At 48.8% G+C, this 25,195-nt stretch overlaps 1 protein-coding gene across 1 annotated transcript in view; it reads right to left on the bottom strand.

Annotated features, from left to right (window-relative positions):
- Gata4 (GATA binding protein 4) overlaps window positions 1-24,547 on the bottom strand; it is a 69,913-nt gene extending 45,366 nt beyond the window's left edge. Inside the window, exon 1 of the mRNA XM_038310019.1 lies at window positions 24,416-24,547. The gene's annotated coding sequence lies outside the window, so the exon portion shown is untranslated. The remainder of the gene's footprint in view (window positions 1-24,415) is intronic.
- Window positions 24,548-25,195: the final 648 nt, after the last annotated feature.

Below are 25,195 nucleotides of genomic sequence, written 5' to 3'. Positions count from 1 at the left end.
ATCGGGCGCCACAGGTTCGAGGTCTGGTAAAGTTTTAGGGACGGTCTTCTGGGGAATCTCAGAGGCCTTCGCTGGGCATCAGAGACCTCCCCGAGCAAACTCGGATTTGAGCCTCTCAGATGCACGAAGAGAATGGTATGGCCCTTGCTTTATTTACAAGGAATTCTCCGTCACCCGGTGAGCAGGAGAGACGCGAAGCCTCGGAAGCCCACGGAAGAAGTCTCTCGTTCCCTCTCCCTTACCCTCCCTCCCTCCTCTCTCCCCCTCCCTACCCCCCACCTGTGTGCCATAGGTCTCAGATCTGCCTTTCTGTAGCAACCCTCATAGATCAAAATGTACTAAGGTTAGGGACCAGGGCCAGCATTTCTGATTTTGTTTGTCACCACGAAGCCTGGGGCTTGAGGTTTAGTGTCTGAGGGAGCAACCAAGTGTCACTCCTCCGGGTCCCCAAGGTCTCTGGCCGCTGCCAGGGACATTCTCCCTTGTGTGTGGGTTGGGCCTTAGCGAGGTGGTGTCCTGGCGCTTTCACTACACGTACCGCTCCCTAAACTAAGCTCCTAACGGTTTAGAAGGAGTGCGGCCGCTCTGGGGACATAGCTCAGCTGGTAGACTGTTCAATCTAGCAGGCGGGTAGTCCTGTTTTTGCCTGGGGACGGTGGTGGCACAAACCTTTAATCCCAGTAACTCGGGAGGCAGAGGTAGGCAGATCTTTGAGTTTGAGGCTAGCCTGGTCTACAGAGCGAGCTCTAAGACAGCCAGGGCTATGCAAAGAAACCCGTCTTAAAAAACCAAAATAAAATAAAAAAGAATGCCCTCGAGTTAGGCTGGGGATATTGCTCCTTGTGATTGTTGAGAAACTAGAGTGGAATCTTTAAGAGAGTCGCGTGATTCTTAGCTTTTGCTTGCTGCCAGCTACAACCCGGGCTCTCCGGGGCCACTTTTCCCTCCCAGGCCCCCAGCAGGCCGTCTCCTGCTGGGCTGAGAGCTGCGAGCCCCAAGGCCCCAGACAATTCTTTTTACTCTGCCAGGCGCCTGGGACGGAGACATTTGTTCCAGCTTCCTGTGACTTAACCCCCACACTTTGGGTCCCACACACCAAATTTCTCCCGGTGTGTGGGCTGAGAGTCAAACCAGACGTGTTTCTTGGGCGCTTTTAGTTTTGCCCCCGTTCCCTCCCTCCCTCTCTTTCCCTCCGACCCTTCAGTTGCTCCCTTCCTTTGCTGGAACCAGAGAAACCAAGGCGACCTCTACGCGTTGCCAGGAGCAGGGAGCATTTCAAGGCCTTGCTGGCTGAAGCTGGACGGGGGTTATCGGCTGCCTCTAGAGGTTCCCAGGCTCCTCTCAGACTAAGGGAGGCCGCTGGGAGGAGGGGGGCTGGGCACTCTAAGGCTCAGACTTGGCTATTTTTAAGGAAGATGTCCATGGGATGGACGGGGAAGGGTGGCCCAACCTCTCTCACGTTCTCCTTTCCGCTTTCCTTTCTCAAGATTTCTGCCCTTTGGGCAGCAACGTTCCGGCTCACCTCCCACCTTTTAAATCTTTTTGCTCATGGGGGAGGTGGAGTGTCTGAAGTTTTCCATAATAAGATGGGCTTAAGTGAGCTGTACTCTTCAATAATCCTTGCAACACCAAATAATGAATTTATTTCTTGCTCCATGGAGGATCCTGAGACTAAAACCCATCTGTGAGCTAGTAGAAATGAAACTGTAATTTGAATACGACCGTACGGAGGAATTGGGACTTGAATTCCCTCGAAGAAAAAAATAAACAGCAGATGTTGGACTTCACACAGAGACCAAGGGAGGTTTCCTTCCAAGATCCCGGCACCAACGGTGCCCCCTGGGATCCGTGTAGTTTGTTTTAAACCGTGGGCGACGTTGAACCGAGAGCCACAGTGCCAGCGTTTCAGGAGGCGGATGACTATTGGGCAGGAATCGACTCACGAGCCACGCAGTGAGAGAAAAACGAGTTCCGGAAAGAATCTGAAGCTTGGACAGTTTCCAGTGTCCTGTAATCGGAAACAGGAGCCAGAGGGAAGACTACAGAAGTCCACCTTGGCCCCATAGAACGCGCATCCCTGATGCAGATGTGCCCCTGAGGCAAAAGGCGTTGGGTTCGTCGTGCAAAGAGACCCGCGCCAAACGAAAGCGGTGTGCTGCCAGACAGTGTCCTGGAATTCCCCAATTCCCCAGGGGGAGCCAGATGCCACAGACACCATCTCCCTCCCCCTCTGTGACGGATAGCCCACACCGCGAGATCCCCTGAACAAGCAGAAAACTCGAAGTGAGCAGCTGGGCGCACCCCATCCTGTTCAAGGAAGAATGAAGAACCAATTAACTAGAAAGGCCGCGCCGGTGTAGCCCCCCCCACCCCCACGCACGCACTCTTCCCCCAACCCTGGGCCATCGACACATGGGATTCCAGGTGGAAAAGGAATCGATATAAACTCCCCATTCATACAAACCCCAGAACTAGCCCCACACCGAGGGTCGGATCTTGCCGTCGGTCCACCCCAGGAGGAAGTAACTCTTTAAGAACATTCTCGCTTTTAAAGAATTGTTTAGTGTTGCAAGCCAAAGCCGTGCCTTTCTCACAGACCTCGGGAAATATTTCAGGTGCTTCCAGTCTGGAGATCAGTCAATGGCTTATTTTACAGTCACTTCTAAATTACAGGTCACTCTCCTGTTTCATTTTTCTTTGGGAAAACAACACCGCCGAGCAAGGATGAGGAAGACAAAGTTACCCTCGCCATCTTTAAAACGACCCAGAAAGATCGGGACTCAAATTCTAGGTGACAGTGTGTGTGGAGGCTGCAGATCTCCAAACGAGATTGCCGTCTTACTTCTTAATATTTTCATAGCAGCCGTAAAATGCTCTCTGTAACAGTCGTCTTACTTTTTTAATCTCTAAATTTCCGTTACTGCGCGTGTCTGCTATTTAAAAATGCAAAGTTTATTTAGAACGAAACCCGAAAAGCCTTGTGCAAAAAAAATTTTTTTTGCTAAGTTTGTGAACGGTGCCAGAGGTTTTGTGAATGGGGAGGACGCTCTTCAGTTCGGAGTCCCAGTCTTGGCAAGGTCGCCACCGGGTCTGGGAGCCTAGAGCTGTCCTCCCAAAATAGACTTGCTGATATCCCCCTCCTCCCACAGACCCCCTTCTTCCGGCTTCCCTAAGGACTCCTTCGCCCTTCCTTGGGGAAGGGCGGCTGTCGGGAAAACGGAGGAGGAGCTGCAGACACCTGCTGGGTGCCCAGGAATTCCCTGTAAGCTCGGTCACCTGAGACAACAGGCTCAGGCTGCTGTCTGTAGGAGCTGCCACCTCTTAGATACTTTTGGTGACCTGGTACCCCAAATTCATTCATGCGTGGTATCTCCTTTCTTCCTCATTTATACAGTTGAAGTTGCCCAGGAGTAGTATTATAACCAAAGACAGAACACCATTAATTCCCTATGGTGATATTAAATATGTCTATTCAATTTATCCTTAGGTGTTTCTTCCCTGGGGTTAGAAATTCATTTGTTGGTTGTTGTTGACAGACACCTTCACACCAGCACACCCTCCAGAAAGTAAGCTTCCTAAGGTGAAAATCAAGGCCAGTGCACAGTAGGTGTTCAATGAGTGTTTGTGGAATGGTTGAATTTGAAAAAAAAAAAAACAAAAAAAAAAAAACAAAAACAGGGGAGGAGTTGTTCATTTGTTTTGCTTGAGGCAGAGTCCTGCTGTGTAGACCAGCTGACCTTAAACTCAAAGAGACGTTCCTCTCTGGCTCTGCTTTTTCTCCATTAAAATTGTGTAGCCCAGGCAAGAGAGGCTGTTACTAGCATCTCTGGTGTTGCTGGGAGAACACAAAGCTCTTTTTAAATGGGTTGGTCCGTGGGTGATGCACAGCCTTTAAACCCAGTCCCAGAAGAGGGACTCTGGGCCAAGGGCAGATCTGCAGAGAGCTGATTCAGCCCTGGTAGCTCATATCCCGAACTCCTGATTGCCCACCTAAATCTAGGCTATTCCTCAGGAAACAATAGAAGCCCTGGGATGGGGAAGAAGAATGGATGTCTGGGTTAGACTAGATGCTAGAGTCAAGATTAACAGGAGAAGCTAGCTAGGCACCAATGCAGCAGTGATTGACAGGGAGGTGGTGGTGATCCTGCAAAGGCAACCCACCAAGGGAGGCTCTGTCATTTCTCAGAAGGCCCTCCATAAATTCTGGAGGAACAGGGGACTGTCAAACACCAGAACAGGGGAAAATTGAAGGGTGGTGAGGGCAGACACAAGAGCGAAATGGGAAGAGACAGAAATGAAGCAGGCAGAGATGGGAGTGGGGAAGGGAGGAAGACCTGAGGTTCAGGACCAGGGCTAGGAAAAGTAAAAAAAGAGTTGGGATCCATTTCAGTCATTCGATCTGCATTGCTTGGGTACTGTTGTGTGGTACAGAACTTATAGGGGTGGGAACTTGCTGCTGTCCTGACCAGCTTCTTTCCATAAAATGAATGCAGATGAAAAACACATCAAATAGGTAAGAATGTCAAATGCCAGATGCAGTGTGTGGGGGCTTGGGGTAGAAGCTTGCGACACACAGCTAGGTGCTAAAGGAGGGGACCATCCCGAGACAAAAATATACAGGGCTGGTGAATCTTCAGACCGTACAATTGTACACCAGCACTCCCCCACCCAAGAACTCTAAACATAAGGGTAATCTGGAAGTCCCCAGGGACCTGATGTTTGCAGCCCCAGCTTGGACCTGCGTCCGTATGGTAGCCTCCCCCCTCACCCTAAGGTGGCCGGAACGAACGCTGCCGACCCCAGCACCTTTCACCTCACCCTCAGAGCCAGAGGTGACCCCGAGCCAGAGAAGACGCCCTAGCAGGCGCCGCGTCGCGTCGTGGCGGCCCGGAGAGACAGGAAAGTGTCAAGGAAGCCCGAAGCCCAAGTGCAAAAACAGCCCTCTGACTCAGGCCCAGTAGCAAGCTGGCTGGGGGCGGGGGGGGGGGGGGGAGGGTGAGCGAAAGAGGTTGGCGGTAAGCCGTCCAGCCAGTGACCAACAGTTCCCAGGCTGACCCTTCCCAGTCAAGGACCAGCAACAAAGCCACGTCCATCTACTTCCCACCACTGCGGCAGGTGCCCTCCAAGTGCCCATTCCTTCTCCTCCACAGTCCAGTACCTCTCAGTTGGGAAATAGTCCGCACCCTTTTTCCACACAAGGAGGACACGGAGCCCAGCCCGGAGTCTGGACGACTAGGGCGGTCACAACTCAGTAAGGCTAGCCTTACACCACGGCCCTCACACAGCGCTCAGTGACTGGTTTCAACTTTTCCTTCCTTGGTTAGATGAGGGACTGAGTGTATTCCTCTTAAAGTCTGAGTTCTTCCCCAGAGATGCTAATGTGTAACAAATTGCTAAGACACAAGGATTTGAAGGGAACCAAGGAGCCAAGAAATGAATTGATAGGTTTCTATGTGTGTGTGTGGGAGGGGGTGCTGACGGGTGCCCCTAGAAAGGCTCCCAGCTCCAGGAAGCAGCCTCTACTTCTCACTTCATTAAACAGAGAGAAGGACCTTTCCTCAGGGAGAGGGGCAGAATCCATATCTATCTCCCAGGAAGTCTCCGGAGATGCCCATTTCCTGATGCCACACTGCTTTCCAATGGGCGGGGCAGAGAAGTGCAGAACAGGTGAGGACTTTCTGAGGAGACCCTGAGGGCTCCATAAGCAATAAGCACAGGACTAGTTTAATGCAAAGCGGATTCCCCATCCTCCTCCACCGGCTACACTCTGTTAGGGACTAAGTCCCGTCTTTTGCAGGTTGTTCAGCATCTCTACTGTCTGTAATTTACATTGGAGTAACACAGGACTAACAAGAGCTTTGTGAATAAACACATAAATAATTTTTGTTTCTGTGTCGCCCCTGGCTGTTCTGAAACTTGTTCTGTAGACCAAGACAGCCTCAAACTCAGAGATCTGCCTGCCTCTGCCTCCCAAGTGCTGGGATTAAAGGCATGAGTCACCACTCTCTGGCAATTTTATTTTTAATTTTAAAACAAAATCTTATGTGGTTCACGGAGGCCTCAAATTTGCTGTGTAGTTGAAGATAGAGGATGGCCTTGAACTTCTGATCTTCCTGCCCTCACCTTCAAGGTCCTAGAATTACAAGCATGAGCCACCACACCCGGTTTTATTCTGAGCTGGGTTTGAATCCAGAGTTTCACACATGCTAGGAAAACACTCCAATACTAGCTGAGCCACATGTCCAGCTTCTCAATGTTTTGTTTCACGTACCAAAAACTTTCCCTGATATCTTAAAAGCCTACAGGTGTGTTCGTAATTCCTCCAAACTGAGATGCTCAGGTGAGAGATAAACTGTGTGCACATCCATGCAACAGAGTAGGGTTCAGCTGCAAAAATGAATGAGCTGCTTCTACACCCAAGGACATGAAGAATCTAAAATGTGAGCCAGGCGGTGGTGGCACATGCCTTTAATCTCAGCACTTGGGAGGCAGAGGCAGGCGGATCTCTGTGAGTTCGAGACCAGCCTGGACAGGTTTTAAAGCTGCAGAGAAACCCTGTCTCGAAAAAACAACAAAAAAAAAATCTAAAATGTCTTCAATGCTATGAAAGAAGACTCAGTGGACTACATTTTAAGAAACATGTATGTAGGACATTCTGGAAAAGACAAAACCATATCAGCTGAAGACAAATTAGAGGTAGCCAGGGCCACAGAGTAAGAAAGAGTTACATGAAGGGGTGGGGGTGGGGTGAGGGCAGAGAATTAGGAGCAGGCTAGGACTGTCCTGATGTCTTGATTGTGCTGGTGTTTACACGATTGCTGTGTTTGCCAACACACATAGAATGTATGATAAAAAGGAGTAGGTTTACAATAAGGAGCGAACATGTCAATAAATCTGAGAGTAAAAAGCAGGAGAGAGAGAGAGAGAGAGAGAGAGAGAGAGAGAGAGAGAGAGAGAGAGAGAGAGAGAGAGGGAGAGAGAGAGACTGTGTGTGTGTGTGTGTGTGTGTGTGTGTGTGTGTGTGTGTTGGGGAGGCAAGATAAAATTCTTCAGTCCCCTCTCCTCTCTGCCTGACTCTCAGTCTCCAGGGAGCTTCACACCCCTGTTTGACTCCCACTTCCAACACTCCAGGAGAGTGATTTAGATACACAGAAGGCTCTGGACTTCTTTTTTAAGGGATGCAGACTCATCCAGCCTTGGTCTTCACTCATTGTTCAGCCTGGCTGCACAGATCTGACTCAAGGTTCCATCCTGGGTATGCCACCCACATCCATCCCCCCCCTGTCTCTCTCTCTCTCTGTGTCTCTCTGTTTATGTCTGTCTCTCTCTGTCTCTTTCTCTGTGTCTGTCTCTCTCTGTGTCTGTCTCTCTCTGTGTCTCTCTCTCTGTGTCTCTCTCTCTGTGTCTGTCTCTGTCTGTCTCTCTCTCTCTCTCTCTCTCTCTCTCACACACACACACACACACACACACACACACACACACACACACCACAGCAAGCTGTATAAAGGCAAATGCAGGAGCTAATGTGATCCTACCCTGGCCTCCTGGACAGCAATTGCAGCCCTCACTCTGCAGTCCTCAAGCAGCCACCTCTGGGATACATGGGCGGAATAGTGGAGCTGGGAAGCCTAGGCAGTCAGCAAGACTGGTTTTGTGCAGCCAAATTCTAAGTAAGCCAACCTCAAAGCTTGAGGGAACCCGGCAGGCTTTCCTTCCACCTGCCAGCAGCAGCTGAATGGGTCAAGAAAAACCGCTGGAAGTTCAGCATTTCCAGCACAAGATAGCATCCTGCCCTTGCCTGTGCTCTCACGCCTTGTCCCTGCCCTTACACTCAGGAGAAGTATATGAGGAATCACACCCAAAACAACCCCAAGTCCCCCCACCCCCCGACACACACCCTTAAAATCATTGAGTTTCCTTTTAGACATGAAGCAGTCTGGCCTGGTCTGTTTATTGCCTGGGGTACCTTGTCCAAGCCCCTGGGGGTTGCTAATGAAGCAATAGGAAAATAAAAAAGGTGAGGTGGGAAAGCAAGAACTGAGGGGTGAAATGGGTGCTGGGGTTCGCAGCTGGAGCACCTTGGCCCAGCCACATTTGTGGTGGGGGGAGGAGGCTCCTTGTGGGGCCACACCAGCTTCTATCCACCCTAGGAAGGCCTGGATAAATCAGGACCTGTTGTGTTGTGAGCCTCCTTGGGGTGGGGTGAGGCTAACCACAAGGTCCCAAGTCCCTCTCTACCACGAAGCTGCATGGTAACAATTCCCATACAAGATCTGCGTGCTATGTGCTAGGCACACTCTGTAGGTGTGACTACAAACTTAAGTCTCTACCTACCATCCACCTCTTCTTGTGAGTAAGGAAATGAGTCTGGTTATCAGAATAAGGAACGGATAAACGAGGGGTTAGCACGTTCCCTTCTTGGGATAAAAGGAGTGTGAAACTGGAAATGCTAAATAAATTCAAGGAGCTCCCCGTCCCTCTTGAGACTGAGCTTCAAGTAATCCAGGCTAGCTTAGAAGAACTGTGTGGCTGAAAATGAAGAATGACTGAAATTCTGATCCCCCTGCCTCCACTGCCCAAGGCCATCGTGGCTAGTGTATGGGGCCCTGTAGATACATCCCAATCCCGTGCTTCAGGTATGCTAAGCAAGGCTCTCTACCTACTAAGCTACGCCTCGCGTTCCAGAAGTTTATTATTTTTAATGTGTCGGTGTTTTACTGACAGCTCCACTTAACCTATTCCATTTGTCATATGTGGGGCACGATTGTACCAGCGTGGATGCTGCAGGATCTAGATGCCAAGGTGAAGTGCCACAGGCACTCAGGTTTCCGTCAGCATGGATGTGAGGCCCAGGTGTGCCAGCACCTAGTCTAGCCTCTGTTTCCCCGCCTGAGCAGTGCAGGGGGTCACGCTGATCATTTCAAAGCAACCAGGCGCATCTTTAAGTCCTGGAGAACCCAATGAGGTGTAAGTACTCTGCTGAAAAGGAGAGTTCTGCCTGCCACCCGGTGGCGTGAGCACGGAGCAGCGAGCCTCGGGGAGGCCCTGGCTCCCGCCCCCATGTACCCGCTGCCCGGGCTTGATGGATGGCCGCGGAGCCGGCGGCCTGTCAGGTCTTATTGATGAGGTGCGCGCTGACCGCCGCCGCCTAACCCGAGGCGGCGGGAGGCGAGCGCAGGCCGGTGGGAGGGCGCAGACTCTCCGGCGCTCGAGGTCAGCCCCCGGCCGCCGCCAGCGCCCCACTGGCGCGCCCCGGCCCGGCTCGAGGGCGCTGGAGGCCGAGCCTGGCGCCCCGCTCGCCGGCAGCGCTTCCTTCCCGGCCCAGTGCGCCCGGTCGTCGGCTCCTACCGCTCCGCAGCGCCGCTCACGGTCAAGGCGGACTCCACGGCGTAGTGTGCCCAGTCCTCCGATCGCAACTCAAACGACTATAATATCCAGCACATGCGTGTGTATACAGCGACAGATGACAGATAAGATGGCCCCCGTAACTAAAGGCGAGTCGTTTCACAGGTGAAGACAGCAAGGTCCCTTCGGTACCCAGTTCGTTTTCTACCAATTACCTCAGGCTGCGCCCTCCTCCATATTGGCTAGCCCAGGTTTTTTGCCTCCTTTGGCTTTGGATGGAGAAGAAGGCTTCCTGACTGTTTTAAAATCTGAAGTACAACAGACTGGAGAGCCAGTCGCCCCAGCTCCTGCGGGCTTTACCTGTCTAGCGTTTTCTATGGAAAGCCTCCCTGGAGCCGGGCAGTGGTGGCGCACGCCTTTAATCCCAGCACTCGGGAGGCAGAGGCAGGCGGATCTCTGTGAGTTCGAGACCAGCCTGGTCTACAAGAGCTAGCTCCAGGACAGGCTCTAAAGTTGCAGAGAAACCCTGTCTCGAAAAACCAAAAAAAAAAAAAAAAAAAAAAAGCCTCCCTGGAAGCACCTTCTCTGTGGGAACAGTGAAGGAAGAACATGTCTTTTGCCAAAGCACTTTCAGTTGAGGCGAACTAATGCAGAAATAGCGATGATGGCCCCCAGCACCCACATCAAATTCCTGGACAGCTGTGGAAAATGAAGTACGACCCAAGAATGAGAAAACTTTTCTTTGGGACCGGAGAAAAGGAAGGAGGAAAGACACCTTCTCCTAACTCCATTGCTGTGGCCCCAGGCACTGGTAGAAATAGATGGGGGACAGTAGGGACGCAGCAACTGGTGATCTGGGACTTCAGATTCCTGGGTGGCTTCTGGCATTGTCGCCAGGTGAGTGTGAAGTCACAGAAAGTCATCTCCGTCACACACCAACATTCTGTGGCTTTGCGCTCCACAAAATGATTTCGCCAAATTTTACTCTTCTGCCAACCAGTCAAGTGACTCTGTACCAGGGATACATTCCCCCCTCCCCGGCGGTTTCTCTAGGTAGCCCCTGGAAACTCAGATATCCATCTGCTTCTGCCTCTCAGGATTAAAGACCGACATTGTCCATCTTCAGGAACACACTCTTAGTCCCACATAATGCATAGTGGGGAACACCTAGCCATTAAGGCTCAACTCAGTCTTAACTGTAGATAATGTGTTCTATGATGAGCCTGAAAGGGGAGGCCTAGCCCAGAATAGTGGTGTACGATTTTAATCCCAAGGCTCAGCAGGATGAAGCAAGGGGGACTCTGTGAGTTCCAGGACAGCCAGGGACACATAGAAAAATCCTGTCTCATAAAAACAAACAAGCAAAAGGAAGGGGGACTGAACAGATGACTCAGTGGTTAAGAGCACTGGCTACTCTTCCAGAGGACCTGGGTTCAATCCCCAGAAGCTACTTGGCAGTTCACAGCTAACTCACTCCAGTCCCAAGGGATCCAACACCCTCTTCTAGGTCTCTGCAGACAATGCACATATATGGTGCACACATACACATACAAGCAAAATACCCATATACATAAAACAAAAATAAAGGAAATTGTAAATGGGGGCCCATTTGGATGTGTTTGGTAAAAGGCTTGAACTGCAGGTGAAACTTTTAACCGTTCCCTGGGTGAACATTCATTGAGTAATGGCTAACTTGGGTGTTACTCTAGTCCCTGCATGTTGGCAAAGTGTGATGTCTGAGCTACCTCACTCTACTCAGTCCATTTTCCCAGTCTATCAGCAAAAGAAATGGATAGCCCACAGCTATCCAGTACCTTGTCCAGTTTAGTATGAACAAAACCAAGATTAAGATAGAAACTCAAGTGGGTTGATCCCAGTGCCCAGACACTGCTTTATGGAGCAGTGGATCAATATCGTGAGGGATATGGGAGGGGAGTGTATCACTTATTTTTAAAATTGCCACCCCCATTCCAGAGTCAACCTCCCTTCTGCTTGTGCTTCCACAACCTTTAATGTATTATATTTCTTTATCTTCTCCACACCTAATTGTATGTGGACACCTCTCTCCTAAGTTTCAGTCTCTTCATGGGTGAAAAAAGATCCTACCTATCTCCCATGTCTCATGTGTAGTAGCTTTTATTGTTTTTATGCTGAATTCAGGGGCTGGAGAGATGACTCAGTGGTTAAAAGCACTGGCTGCTTTTGCAGAAGACCCACGACCCGTTGCCAGAACCTACATGGTGGTTCTTAGCAATCTGTCACTCAAATTCCAGGGGATTTGACATCTTCTGACCTCCAAGGGCATAGGCAAGCACAAACTGTGTGTGTGGGGGGGGTGAGGCTCTGTGATCCCAGCATTTAAAAGGATGAGAAGTTCAAGATCATCCCAGCTACATAATGAATTTGAAACCAGCCTCCCTTAGGTATATGCAACCATGAATTAATTAATTTAAAAAAATGGAGGTTTCAACCTACCTCTATTCTGTCCAAATCTTCCTCTTACACACAGCCAAGGATGTAGCAGAAACAACTGCATAATGGTCTCTTTCATTGTGTGCTATCTCAGAGAGGCTCATGTTGGGACACTGCCACGTGATGCCTCATCAGCAACATAGCCAGAGTCCCCTGTTAGTGGTAACCATGGGACCAGGTACCTTTGTCCCACTTATCAGTTCTGAGCCAGCCTCTCGGGCATTACTGTGGAGCTCTGTCCAATCCAAATTACATAAATAGCACCCAGAGAGGGTTACAGACTTTCCTTAGTCACTGACTTTTTTTGGTACCATAGCTAGGACTGTTGCTGGCCAAAACTAGGGGTCTTGGAGTGTTCATCAACTTGTTTATCCACTTCAGAATCCAAAGAGCAAATATTCTTCACTTTCATGTAACCTCTAGGGGAGGAGGGCAGCTCTGGCCTCTGGGAGATGTGCCTGAAGGCCAGGGAACCTGGTTTAGCTTTCATCCCTTTCAAAGAGCTGGCCCAGTGATCTGGCCCAGTCAGTCATGGAGCTTCTGGGCAGGTAGAGGTTTGATGACTTGATAAATATTCATGGGCATCCTATGCCCACCTTAGACTGAGTTCAAACCATTCCAAAATCAGACCTGTGTTATATTCCTAGATTAGCTTCCAATAGTCCTGTGGATTAATACATGTTCCATTGCTCGCAATAAAGAAAATGGGTGCAGGGAAGTCACTAGTGCCCAGGCATCTGGATCTGCCTTGTTCCCTTTCACATTGTTGACCCACAGGCGACACAGTGTCCTGTGTGGCCTGAGACAGGCCCAAGGGACACCAACACACACTTGTATTTTCACCCTTTGGGTAAGTTACTTGAATTTGCTGAGCCAAGTGTGTCTGGGGTTTTGAGCAAACATTTTCCCTGTTCTCCTTCCAGTAGTCAGTGGTCATGTGACTGAACACATAGGCCAGACACTGGACAAGTGAACAGAGTCACGTGGTGGTGCCTTGATGTGGGGTCTCATGGCTGCTGGGAGCTAAGTCACTTACTGGATTTGTGGCTGCTCTGTTATTGATGTTGAACTTTGGGCCTGAGGTCTACTATTGGTGAACTGGGACTGATAAAAAAATTAATAAATAAAAAGGCAAACCAGTTTTCTGAATAGCACATGAGAATTCACCAGAGCTCCCCTCCCCAACAAGTGTATTGTCTGTTTATTTACTCGTTTTTCAACGTATGCCCCAAATGTGATAATAATGATTGGACAGATTCCATCAGCTGTCTTCCAGGCTGTTGGTGTTTCGTGGCCTTTGGGATTAGGTTCTTGGTTGAGGCTATCAATTCGCGGTTTAATTTCTGGCTATGATGTCACCCAACCCCCTTTCATACTTCATTTTTGGGTACAGAAGACTTGTAAGAGCGTTGTGTCTCCCTTAGACTTGACAGACAGCCTTCTCTTTCTTTCTAGTCATTCCCAGGCACACCTTCCTCTGACTCCACTTGACCCATTATACAAGCTGTTCATCCCAAAGGCTCATGGGAATGAGATTCAGGTGTGTGCATTTGTGTACCTTCCACCCCACTGAATTTAAAAGGCATCAGAAATAGTTGGTGATTAATAATGTAATTCCCCACAGTGCTCTGCATGCAGTAGGTGCTCAATATTACTTTGAAGAATGAATTAGTGACTGAATTTATATGGAAACCAAATACTGAGCTCTATATAAGAAACACGAAACACGCCTGGGCTGGCAAAATGGCTTAGCTGGTCAAGACACTTGCTGCCAAGTCTGATGGTCTGAGCTCCATATCCAGAACCCACATAGTGAGAAGCAAGAACGGACCCTTCGAAGGTGACCTCCAACCTCCGCACGTATGATATGGCACATGCTCCCCAAGAGATTAATTTTTACAGCCTGTTCATGAAATGCATATAAGTCCCCTGAATATTTTCCTTTTCCTGGTCCTGCGTGACCTGGGGCCCAGACACCCTCTAAATGCACAACTTCATAGACCATGCAATTTTAGCTGCTCTGTCCTCACATGTGTGGGGTCTGAAACTGCTATTTGCTTCACTTTATAACTCGTACTTGCAGAGGCTGGATGATAAATGGGAGACGAATAATTCCTTATTGCTACTTATCTGCCCAATCTATAAATGAGTGTCAGCATTTGCTCAGTGGGGGTTAAAGCTGTTCTTCGTATATTCATTAACTTGCTTAAAATAAGCCATAAAAATGGGCTTGGTAGGCAGTTCTTTTAACTAATTTTTTAAAATGACATTGGTCATCCTCTTCTTACACATGACTGACCTTTGACAGATCACTTTAACCCCTCTGGGCCACACCTGTGTAAGGGGTGGGTCGGGGCAGGGCTCTACCAGCCTTAGGAGCCTAGAACTGTGCTATTGCTATTCTTTAACTCCCTGATTTTGGGATAGGCAAAATAAGGGATCCTGATAACCCCTATTAGAGCAATTACAAAGCAGTTGATAAGGGCCATCTGATCTCAGGCATCATGGAGGGTGGGGAGGCCGTTTGGGGGTAGTTAAAGCAAGCATTAGAGTTTAATTCTGTTACTTATTAGTGATGTGACCTTCGGCAGGACAACTCCGACTCTCAGTTTCCTCAGCCATCACAGTAATACCCACACTGATTACTCCAGAGGGCTGCTGGGAGGGGCAAATATAATACATTCCTGAAAGCACTTGGATACGCTAAAAATGTCAATACCATTCTCAATGCAGAGATGAGGGGGCTAGTACCGTGTGATTTAGCACTTGAAGCAGAGCAGAGGAAAGGGCTTTTTAGAAGTCCCCTGTTCTCCATGAATACAAATGAAAATGATTTTATCATCACGTAAAGATTGGGTGCCCAGGAAGTTTCCCTGAAGTCTATGGTTGTTTAATAAAAAACCTGGGCTGCAGAGATACTTCTGGAAATACTGGTGGTACTGTAGTAGCAGTCAGGGTCACACTGACTCACAGACTCAGCAACACCAGCTATAGGAATAAGGTGGTTCATCTGTTTTCCAAGGGCCGGGGAGATAGAAGCCCTGCCAACCTAGCTCTCTTTGCTTCATGGTATCCCTTGTTGCATTGCAGGGTCATTCAAATGCTTCATGCTATGGGTTTGTTTCTTTTTGTAAATATAGGATAGAGTTGGCTGCTTACAAATTTGGGGCTGTCAGCAAATGCTTCTGGATCTTGCCGCCTCGTGAGACTCGGTCTGGCTGGGTCTTGCTTACCTTAGCAGAGATAGGAAGAGCTAAAACAGAGACAGGGTCAAAACCGCACCACAGAAACCTAAAATTCTGCAGTGTGTAGGAATCATCTAGCCACTGGCTGATCCTGAAGTTACAAAAAAAAATTGAAAACTTGGAAAAAGATGATCCAGGTGTCATTCACAGCCCGTGAAAGTGCATGGCACAGCCTAGTCATCACAATACAACCTAAGGAGTCAAGGATGGGGTAGTACCTGTGGCTTGTGTTTTCACCCACTACGAGCTGTTTTAGTTTTGCAGGATCCGCACTGCCATTTTTTTGGGGGGTGGGATTTCCTTTGCTCATTCTTTTTGTTAACCCCCCCAACACACACACACACACACACACACACACACACACACACACACACACACACACACACACACACACACACATTTTGCCTGCAGAGGGAGAGGACTGCTGGCCTCCGGAAATTGCTAAGAGATTTCAAAGTCAGAAAAGAAAGGCACCTGGTGGCACCTGGCGCTTAGTTTCCCTGAAGTGTTCTTGATCTCTGAAGTTCTGGCTGTAATTCTCTGGTCTTCACCAAGGCCTTCCTTTCTGAACATCCCTGGCCTCTTGGCCCTGGCTCAAAGTTTAACCTCCCCTCAACCCCCAATGCATCCTCCCTCCTCTTCCCAGACTGGGGCTAATCAACTTGACTTCCCAGCTGGCCCAGCACCTGGCTCGGCATCCCCAAATCTTCCTGCCAGCAAAGGGAGTATGAGTCCAAGAAAAAGTGACCAGAACAGAGGGATTTCGGTTTCAGAAACTCAAGGCTGTAGCAGAGATTCTCGACTGTCTAAAGGGCTGGGCCTCCCTAGAGGGGGAGGGAGGCCTCTGAAGCGATCATCCTTTCTGGCAGGAACGTCAGCAGGCCAGGAAGTATCTGCGACTATTCTATAACCTGACCACATTGAGTTGGGGGGGGGGACCCACATAGCCTTTGCCCTGAAAACAGCCCCAAGGATCTTTTTGTTTGTTTGTTTGTTCCCCCTAAGGTAGAGTTTCTTGGCTGTCCAGGAACTTACTCTGTAGACCAGGCTGCCCTCAAACTCACAGAGATCAGCCTGCCTCTCTGCCTCCAGAGTGCTGGAGTTCTTAGCCACCACTTGGCTAAGTCATAAAGATCTTAGGAAGTTTGACCCATTTCTTCTAAAACAGTTTATTTTCTTTCAAATTTGAAATAAGCACACATCTATTAGTCTCATTTGAAAATACAAAAAAGTATAACAACAGAAAGCCCCACTCTTCCTGTAGAAGGAACCATTAAGAACATTCTAATTCATTCTGTCTTCCCAAAGGAGTTTTACATTCTAAAGAGTGGTTCCCAATCCATTTTAATTTAAAAGTAGAGGTCAGTGGTTAAGCATATATTTGGCATGAAGGAGTCCTAGGTTTGGAATATCATGGCTAGCAAACAATCAGACAAATATAAAAATAAGCTCCCATGAGACTTTGCTATATAATGAAAAATCTCAAAAATATAGCAATAACCACATTATGAATTTAGTCACTTATGAAATGAAAACTGACTGTTTACAGTGCAGGTTCCTATCAATTTTCGTTTTGCTAACTACACTTCTGGGGTGTGACTGCCGAGTCCTAAGACTTAGTTATTAATGCATTTTTCTCGTAGGATTCTCAGCAATTCCTTAGGGTGCATGTCTTCTGGTGGAAAAATGTGAGGCACAGAATCACAGGGATTTGCATGGAGACTAACCGGTAGCTTTCCAAAAGCCCACAGCCACAGCTGCCACAGTGCTTCCTACGGCACTCCGTTCCCGATAAGATAGTTAAAGATATAGACATTGATTTAGGAAAATGTCTGCTTCTTATTAAGCCTATTTGATATCTGAAAAGTTGGTAAGTCTTAAGTTTAGAGAAAAAAGACAAAATAGAGAGAGAAAGAAAGACATGGAGGCTACTAATGTCCAGTTGAACGCTTTTTACTGTGTCAACTAGGGAACCAGAGGCTTGTCTGCAGGCTCTGGTTTGGGGGGGGGACTTTAAAACACAGGGAACTGAATCACAGACATTTTAGATAATTTGCCTAGGATTACCAGCCGGGAAAGTGATGGGAAAACTTCCAGAATGTTCCTTGTGTCCATGAATTGCTTTCTGTGACCTCAAACAACTTACGGAGATCAATTTTATCTTCGCAAGAGGTGGCAGGCTCAGCTACCGAGCGCATTTCATGCAGCTTATTTCTAGAATATGCTACAAAAATAACTTCTCGAAGGTCACTTAGCTTGTCACTGAGTTGTGTATTGGGTTTAGAATCCAGGCTCTGGACAGTGTTTTTATCTAACCTGGCAGCATACGTCTCCTGGGGGCGACTGAAGAAAAGCCGCTTGGCCAAGGTCCACTGTGTTTTCCAAGTTTCAAGGGGGGCAGTGCCAGCAATCCTAGGAATTTCCACTTCCAGGACAGAAGGAGAGCAGTGGCACTTGGGAAGGAGAATTAGTAACCAAGATGCAGAGTCACAGGAGCAGAAAGGGGTTGGCACTCTGAACTTAGGCAAGAGCAAGCCAGGATCTTGCTGAGGACCTTGGACTGCTGTGATTCTTTCAAAGGGGACTCCCAGACGCTCCCTGCACTGGTGTGGGGCTGAGTCAGGGGTCTGATCAGCAGTGGTATGGGGAGGGGATTCCTGCCTTGAATGGAAGGCTGGACCAGATAACCTCTGGAACCCTTTCCACTCCCCACGTCTCCGATTTGTATGCCTTGGGGGGAGAGAAACAGTCATGGGATTGCAATAGTTGATTTAGGGTCCCGCCCCAGTCGTCAGCATAACCCTCATCTTAGGCAAATAACTTAGCCTGTCAGTACAAGGCACAATGTCTGGCACGGAGTAAAGCTTCACAAATGTTTGCTGAATGAATGAACGAGTGAATGGGCGGATGGACTTATGTCTCTGCGGTCCCAAGGAACACTGCTGAAAAATGGAATCTTAAGGTGTCTTTAGGATGATTAGTTAAGACAGAATGTAAAAGCATATAGATCTCTTTAAAAGAAAAGCTGTCCCTCCAACTCAAAGAGGTATGGCAATGGGCGGAAACGTCATTTATCCAGTATCAGGACACACCATTTCATTGGTGAGTTTTGGTTTCATTCATTTCCCTATCCCCAATGGCACAACTCCGGCTGCATGCAGTAGGACCCAGAAGCACAGTTTTCTCCGTCCTCTCCCACCCCGGATAAATGCTAAATACTGAGGGCTAATGGATTGTTCTTGCTGCTGACCAGATTAGATAGCAGCCCTTCCCGTTATCACAGTTGAAGTAAACCCCAGCGGTGGTGGTGGTGGTGGTGGTGGTCGAACGCTGGGGAACCAGGAAGGCACAAAGACCAGAGAGTTTGCTAAGAAAGTGCCCTTTCACTTCCCCTAAATCTCAAGTCTTCCCCAATCCCTGAGTAGTTCCTGGTCAGGTGGGTCACTGCTGTCAGTGGGATTTCGGGAGGAAGATAGAAACTCTTAGATTCTAGATTCTGTTCTCAACATTAAGGGTTCAGAAATGCTTTGAGACACCCCTCCCCCATAACCCTTCCTGTTTCTATCCAAGCCGGGGTAGGGGTGGGGTGGGGGTGTCTAAGACTCCCAGCATTGAGCCCAACTTCTTCGTTTTTGCTGTTTCAAATTATGAGACAGGGCACAGTGTTCATACTCACACTTGGCTTCCCCCACACCCCAAGTTTCCTACATCAAATATCTATCAGTTATTGACCTTCCTTTCTTTTTTGTTTTTTGTTGTTTTGGAGATGGGATGGTCCTTAATCTGTAACCCATACTTGCCTCAAAATCATGGTGATGCTGCTGTTCCAGTCTCCCTGGTGCTGGGATTAAGAGGAGAGGCACCACACTTAGCTAATAATCTTGTTTTTTTTTTTAAGTTTGTTATAGATTTGTTTTAAGAGTTAATGATTTTTTTGCTTTCTTCTTAAGAGAAAAAATTCTTTTTTTGGCGGGGTAGTGCACGGTAGTGCACACCTTTAATCCCAACACTTGGGAGGCAGAGGCAGGAGGATTTCTGTAAGCTTGAGGCTAGCCTGGTCTACAGACTGAGTTCCAGGACAGCCATAGCTACATAGTGAGACCCTGTGTCAAAAACAAACAAACAAAAACAGACAGACAGAAAGACAGACAGACACACACACACACACACACACACACACACACACACACAGAGAGAGAGAGAGAGAGAGAGAGAGAGAGAGAGAGAGAGAGAGAAAGAGAGAGAGATTTCCTGTTTTTTCGATTTAGAGGCTAATTTTTCTGCCTCCAGTCAATTTCTGAGAGGACAATTCGTCTATTATCAAAACTCTTCTGTAAAAATGTTCCTCATGTATGTGTGATCTAACAACATATCCTACATAAAGCAAACAATAGGCACTCAAAATCATTATTTATCTACAAAGAACAGCTAATTGTTCTATCATTATTATGATAGAACTGCCGAGATTTAACAGAAAGCAAATACAATCTTAGCTGGTGACCGAGGAGCTTGCACCCCGTCCTTTTCCTGCTAAATCTCTGGAGCCACAATAAACGCCAAGGCAGGATAGAGCATCTGGCCTCCTTTTACACATTACTACCCACTTTGAAAAAAAATCTTACTGTGGAGTCTTTGGAAAAACATTATTTTTTTATAGCTATTTAGAGGTAGAGGCTTCAGAAATTCCTCAAGGGCAAACGAATTAGCTGCTATGGAGTTTGATGTTCAAGAATTGAAACAGAAATAACAATTCATCACTGGAAGACTTTTGATTCACCCAATGCAAGGGGAGTAACACATGAAAATGAACAAGACAAATGTATTCGAAAGAGCAAGGGTGGTGTCCCATTGGAAGTGGAAAGGCCCAGTAAGTCCCCAAGGGAAATTTAATGGCAGCCGGTGTGTTTGGAGGTAATTGGCAGGGAGTAAAAAGGAGCAAAATTAGAAGAAAGAGGGGGGCAAGTGAGGGGGAGAATTTTCATTAATTAGAAACCGGAAATTACAGAACAGATTTAGAAGAGGAGAGTGAGAATTAGGGGTAGGGAAGAACGGGGCGGGAGAGAGGTAGTGAGCAAGAAAGGAAGAGAGAGGGAGAGTGGAGAGGGAGGGGGAAAGGAGGTCGGAGTGAAATGGAAATGAGAAAACCAGGTCAAGCAGATCGTACGGCAGGAATAAAGACACCCCTAAGAATGACAATTGGGACGCGGGTGCAGAGGCGCCTTTTCCCGGTGCATTGAAACCACAGCGTCGTCGGGTCAAGGGAGGAGCGCCAGCGCCCACCCAGCCGAAGTACAGCCTTGTACGCGGTGGTGCAGCTGCTTAGGGGTTCCGGGGTAGGGGGATTGCGTCACCACTCCAGCATTTAGCCACGCGTGGTACTGTGGGGCTCTGCCAGGCATTTCTCTAAGATGGAGTTTTTGTAAGATACGGGATACGAGTAGAATGAGGAGTGGCTGGAGATGGTCCTTCCTTCCCTTGAGCTAGCGCTAGAGAGGGATGCGGCTTTCCCAGAGGGACCAGACTCCCCGAAGTTGAAGAAATTTACACCTTTAATGCTTGCTCTGGATTTGTCAGAGCCAGGAACCAAGAACTGAGTTGAAGCCCACTTTCTCTGGCCACTCACCCACCACCCGCCTCCAACACTCCTAACCCTCGTATTAAGGTCTTTATCGTCACTTCCTCAATATTGCTCCACAATTGGCTGGGAAAAGACGGGAACGAAAATGCGCACAGCGTCTTGGAGCCTTGGGTGGCTAAGACCTCCACTGTGTGTTTTCCGTAGGGGTATTGAGAATAGTCAAGTTAGAGGCACATATAACTTTGAGGGGAGAGCTTGACAATCGCTGTACCATTGATCTACATCACCTCTAAATGTACTGTTCTCTCCTTTCCTTTCCGTGGAAGCAGGCTACCACCGAGCCATTTTGTATGGGTCCTCACGCCGGCAGTAGTAAACTAGAAAGTAATGGGTCCTATGTTTCCTAGGAGTTTCTCCGTTTAGGCTACAGGCGAGGTCTTAAATACTGCAAGCGACTCTGGAGAGGGCTCGTAAGCATCAGGCACAATGCCCGCTCCCCTTGTGGTCCCAAGTCATCCGGCCCTTGGGATTTGTACCGCTAAGGAGTCTCAGGCGCTAAACACGACGGCCCAGGCCTGTCATAAGAGTGACCTTGGTTAAAACCTATGGGTAGCCCGAGCTCCCTAGCCCACCAACTCTGTACGTGAGGAAGCGGACCCACTAGTATTCTCTAGCCTTGGCACATTCGATTGCCATTTTCCCCACCCAAGTGACTTGGGCCGCCACGGGCCAGAAACGCAATCCGAGCAATCCGGCCTCGGATTTTCCACGGAGATCTAAGTGGTGAGCCAGACGCGGGAAAGTTAACCCATTTGCAGGGATCCTCCAAACCTAGCAGAAGAGCCTGCTCTGAGCCACTTTGGGCGGCCTGACTTGCCTTGACAGCTCAGGCCCACAGTGGGTAGGTCAAACAAACCCCAGGAGCCCGGGGACAAGCAGAGCATTTTAAAGGCTCCACGGCCACGCTCCCTGAGGGCTTCGTCCACGGAACCAGGCGCCTCGAGGGGAAGACTTTCTCTGAAGTCCCTTAGCGACTAGACCAAGCCTCTTTTGAGGCTGACTTTGGGCATATTTTTCTTATTTTTCTCCTACTTCTACCGGGAGTGAGAAAAACAACCCAAACAAGGATACAAGAGGTGTTTGTAAGCCGCCTAGCGCCGCGCAACAAGGATAGATTTGAGATTAATGATACTAACTTGTCTCACTTGGGGACTTTTATGTGTGCTGAGCAATGAGGTCCCCCCCACTTTCCACCCTCCCCTTTAAAAGGGTGTCACTTTATGATAATCTCGAAGCCTAACTGGTGGCGGGGTTTGCACAAGGGCTCCTTGGGACACTTGGGGACCCGCGGGTACACGCTGGATCGTGCGGGCCTTTCCACCCGCAAACTGACACTTGACAAGGCCGCTTCTCCCAGCGGCGCCCTGCACTCCCTCCCCGGGCTGCAACGGATCCGGAGCTAAACGCCCCCGGCTCTTTTTCTTTCAGCGGACTGCTTGGGTCGTGGTTCTCCCCGGCGCCCAACTCTGAGCTTTCCTACCCTCCGCCCAAGCCTGACGCCGCTGGGTTTGTTGACCTTAGATCTGCTCCGGGCCTTTATCACCGGGAATCCGGGCGTCATGCGGCGCCCCCGCCTACTACCCCCCCCCCCCAATCTCCTTTCAAGCCTTTCTAGAAATCTCCCTCAATTTCCTTCCCAGAACCTACGGAAAAGCTATCCAAATTTCCGAGACCGCTGAGAACCCTCCGGGCCTTAAAGACATCACGGGTTTGTCCCCACACCGCACTTTCGATCCAGATAAAGCAGGTGAAAGTGCCCCCTCCCCCATTATTGGGATAATTGCCTCGAATCTCCACTTAGCGTTGTGTTTAGACAATTGGAGATTGATGACTCTAGCCCCGAACCCCTTTCTCTGGGCAGTTCTCAGCTCCGAACCTCCCCAGATTTCACGGGTGCCAAACAAGACTTCCCTACCAGTGCAAACAGAACTAGGAAAAAAGCCGTTGGAAATGGGTATTTGATTGGCCCCAAGAGACACAACAGAGACCAAGAACAGCTCGTGAGTATTTCTTCCGTGCCAATCACAGAAAGCCGTCTTTAAGATCCTCTTAAATTTGATCCAAAATTACAAAAATCATGTTCAGAAGACGTCCCTAGAAGAACGAAACTGGTGACAATAAGCCCGTAAAAAAATAGCTTATAAATGGGAACGTTCAAATACTGTTTACCCTAGACTGATTTATTAAAATAAAGATAGCAGAAATGAACCACTAGAGACGTCTAAGCATCAAATCCAATAATGTGGACAACGAAGCCAAGTGACCAGAATTCATAGAATTTTTGAAGCCCTGTACAGTAACTTTTTCCTTCAGTCCATATAGATACTTTTTTTTTTTAAAAAAAAAAAATCTTTTCCCCAGCAAATCTGCGAATTTCCTTTAGTTTGAGAGAGTATGCGGGGAATGAGAATAAGAGGAAATGAGGTGTTGGGGATGCGGACTAGGAAAGATGTAAGTTTCCAGGCAGCTTTTGAGTTTACTGCTGGTCGAAGGTTTTTTTTTTAGTTTACCTGCTGGGAAGGGGCTGGACCTCCTGCCGAGGAATATGATCCCACCCTCTGCTTTGCTCAGGCAATGCGTCCTGCACCAGATACTTTTTACCAAATCCTACCCAACGGCAGAAGAACACCAAAGGCAGCAGTATCAAAAATGCTCAAATGTCTGTTGTCAACCTTTGAGCGAGGAGGGGGGGGAGGTCTGGACAGCCTTAAGTTGCCTGTCTGGGCTGCTTGCAGCTCTTCCAAGGCCCTCCGATTTCATTTCTAAGCCGGGTCCTCAGAGCACTGCCTCCTTTTTCTTGACTCCTTTTCTTTTGGATCGAGCCCTCTCCTCAGCTTTTCTGCTACCAAGAGCTCTCAAGACCCACCACCTCGGTCTTGAGAAGCGGGAGACGGAAGTTTGACTCAGCTGCGAAAGTACACACAGCCCAAGGCTCCCCCCTCCTCCGCTCAGAGTTAACAGGAAGAGAAAACGTGCTTGCTCCATACACCTGCAGGGCCCACTTCTACCCCAATAAAGTCCGACCCCAGAATCAGTAAAATTCAAACCCACACGGTGGTTGACTGACCCTTGGCCTGCTTGAGCAAAGAAAAGGGGGTGCAAATCCAGAAAGACCCATTTGCCGACTAACCCAATTAGCGCGGAACTCTGGCGTGGTTGGGAAGGGCTTGCCTGAGTTCTCCATGGTGGTCCTTATGATGACGCAGGTAGCCATAGGGGGACCCCGGGAAAAGCAGTAAGATCTGGTGCTGGAAGGGAGCAAAGGCCCAGTGACACCTGCTTGGGTCAGCCCGCCTGCCTTCACTCTCACATCAGTTTCTGGCAGTGAACCAGGAAAGAGAGAAGCTAAAATGCCAGGCAATTGTAAGAAAGAATAACAGCGATAGAAGGAGAGAGAGAGAGAGAGAGAGAGAGAGAGAGAGAGAGAGAGAGAGAGAGAGAGAGAGAGAGAGAGAGAGAGAGAGAGAGAGAGAGAGAGAGAGAGAAGCTGCCTCAGCAGGTTGTCCTTGAAACAATCCTTTCTTTCCTCTCTACTCGAAAGCTGAAGAACTCCCACCCCAGCAAGCCTGGGTGGGTGCCCAGGACTGAAGCGAAGCCTTTCCCTTCCCTCCTTTCCCAGGTTCCTCTTCAGCATGCACAGTCCTCCCGTGGCTTTCATCCCTCAACTGCTCCTCCCGGCCTTCCCTGGCAGGAGGGCCACTTGGAGGTGACTCACCCAGGGGTAGAAAGTTCTTCCAGGCTTATTGGAGGCCAGTTTTCAGGGACAGATCAGCCTGGGGGCCCAGAGATTCCAGCCTGTTTCAGCCGGGTGGGAGGGAGACGTTGTGAGCTACATCTCCCGGCTCCCACTGCTCCCAGCTTTCCTCTCAGAATTAGATAACAGCAAAAATAGATAAGAGAAGTGATTCATTAATTCAGAGAGTCCCGTGGCTGGCTTTTTCTTGTTGGTACGTGTGGAAGTGGAAGGAAGCTTGGCGGGCATAGAGCTCTGACTGGACTTTTTTTTTTTTTTTTTTTTTTTTTTTTAAAATAACAAGTCTACATTCAAGAGGTTCTGCTCAGGCTGCCCAAGGTCACTCCGAAGGACTCTACGCAGATGGAACACACCCCGGGTATCACCATGCACAGTGAGAATGGTCCTCCTTCAACCTGCTGTTGCATCCCAGGCTTGCCCTTAAGAAAATGGTCCTTCTCCAAACACCTAGTATGGCAATAAAAAGCAGTGGATGTTTTAGACACTGTTGGTTAGCACCAGGGGTAGTGGATCCGCCAGAGTGTAGCTTATGATGCTGATTGAGGTATCCAAACTCAGAGAGGTGGTCAAGTGACAGAGCAAGAAAGATGGAACCTACATTGGATTCCCCATCAGTTGAGCCCCCTAATCGGTGATAACTTGTGGATTCTCAGCATAGGAATAGCCTCAGAAGTGTTCCTTCCACGTGCAGCGGGACTCTTCTGCCAGGTGACAGCTCCTCTGGAATACTCCTAGGCATGG

This window comes from Arvicola amphibius, chromosome 13 (assembly GCF_903992535.2).
Source record: "Arvicola amphibius chromosome 13, mArvAmp1.2, whole genome shotgun sequence".
Lineage (NCBI taxonomy): Eukaryota > Metazoa > Chordata > Mammalia > Rodentia > Cricetidae > Arvicola > Arvicola amphibius.
The sequence above is the reverse complement of the archived record's forward strand: the minus strand, read 5'-3'. Positions and strand labels throughout refer to the sequence as shown.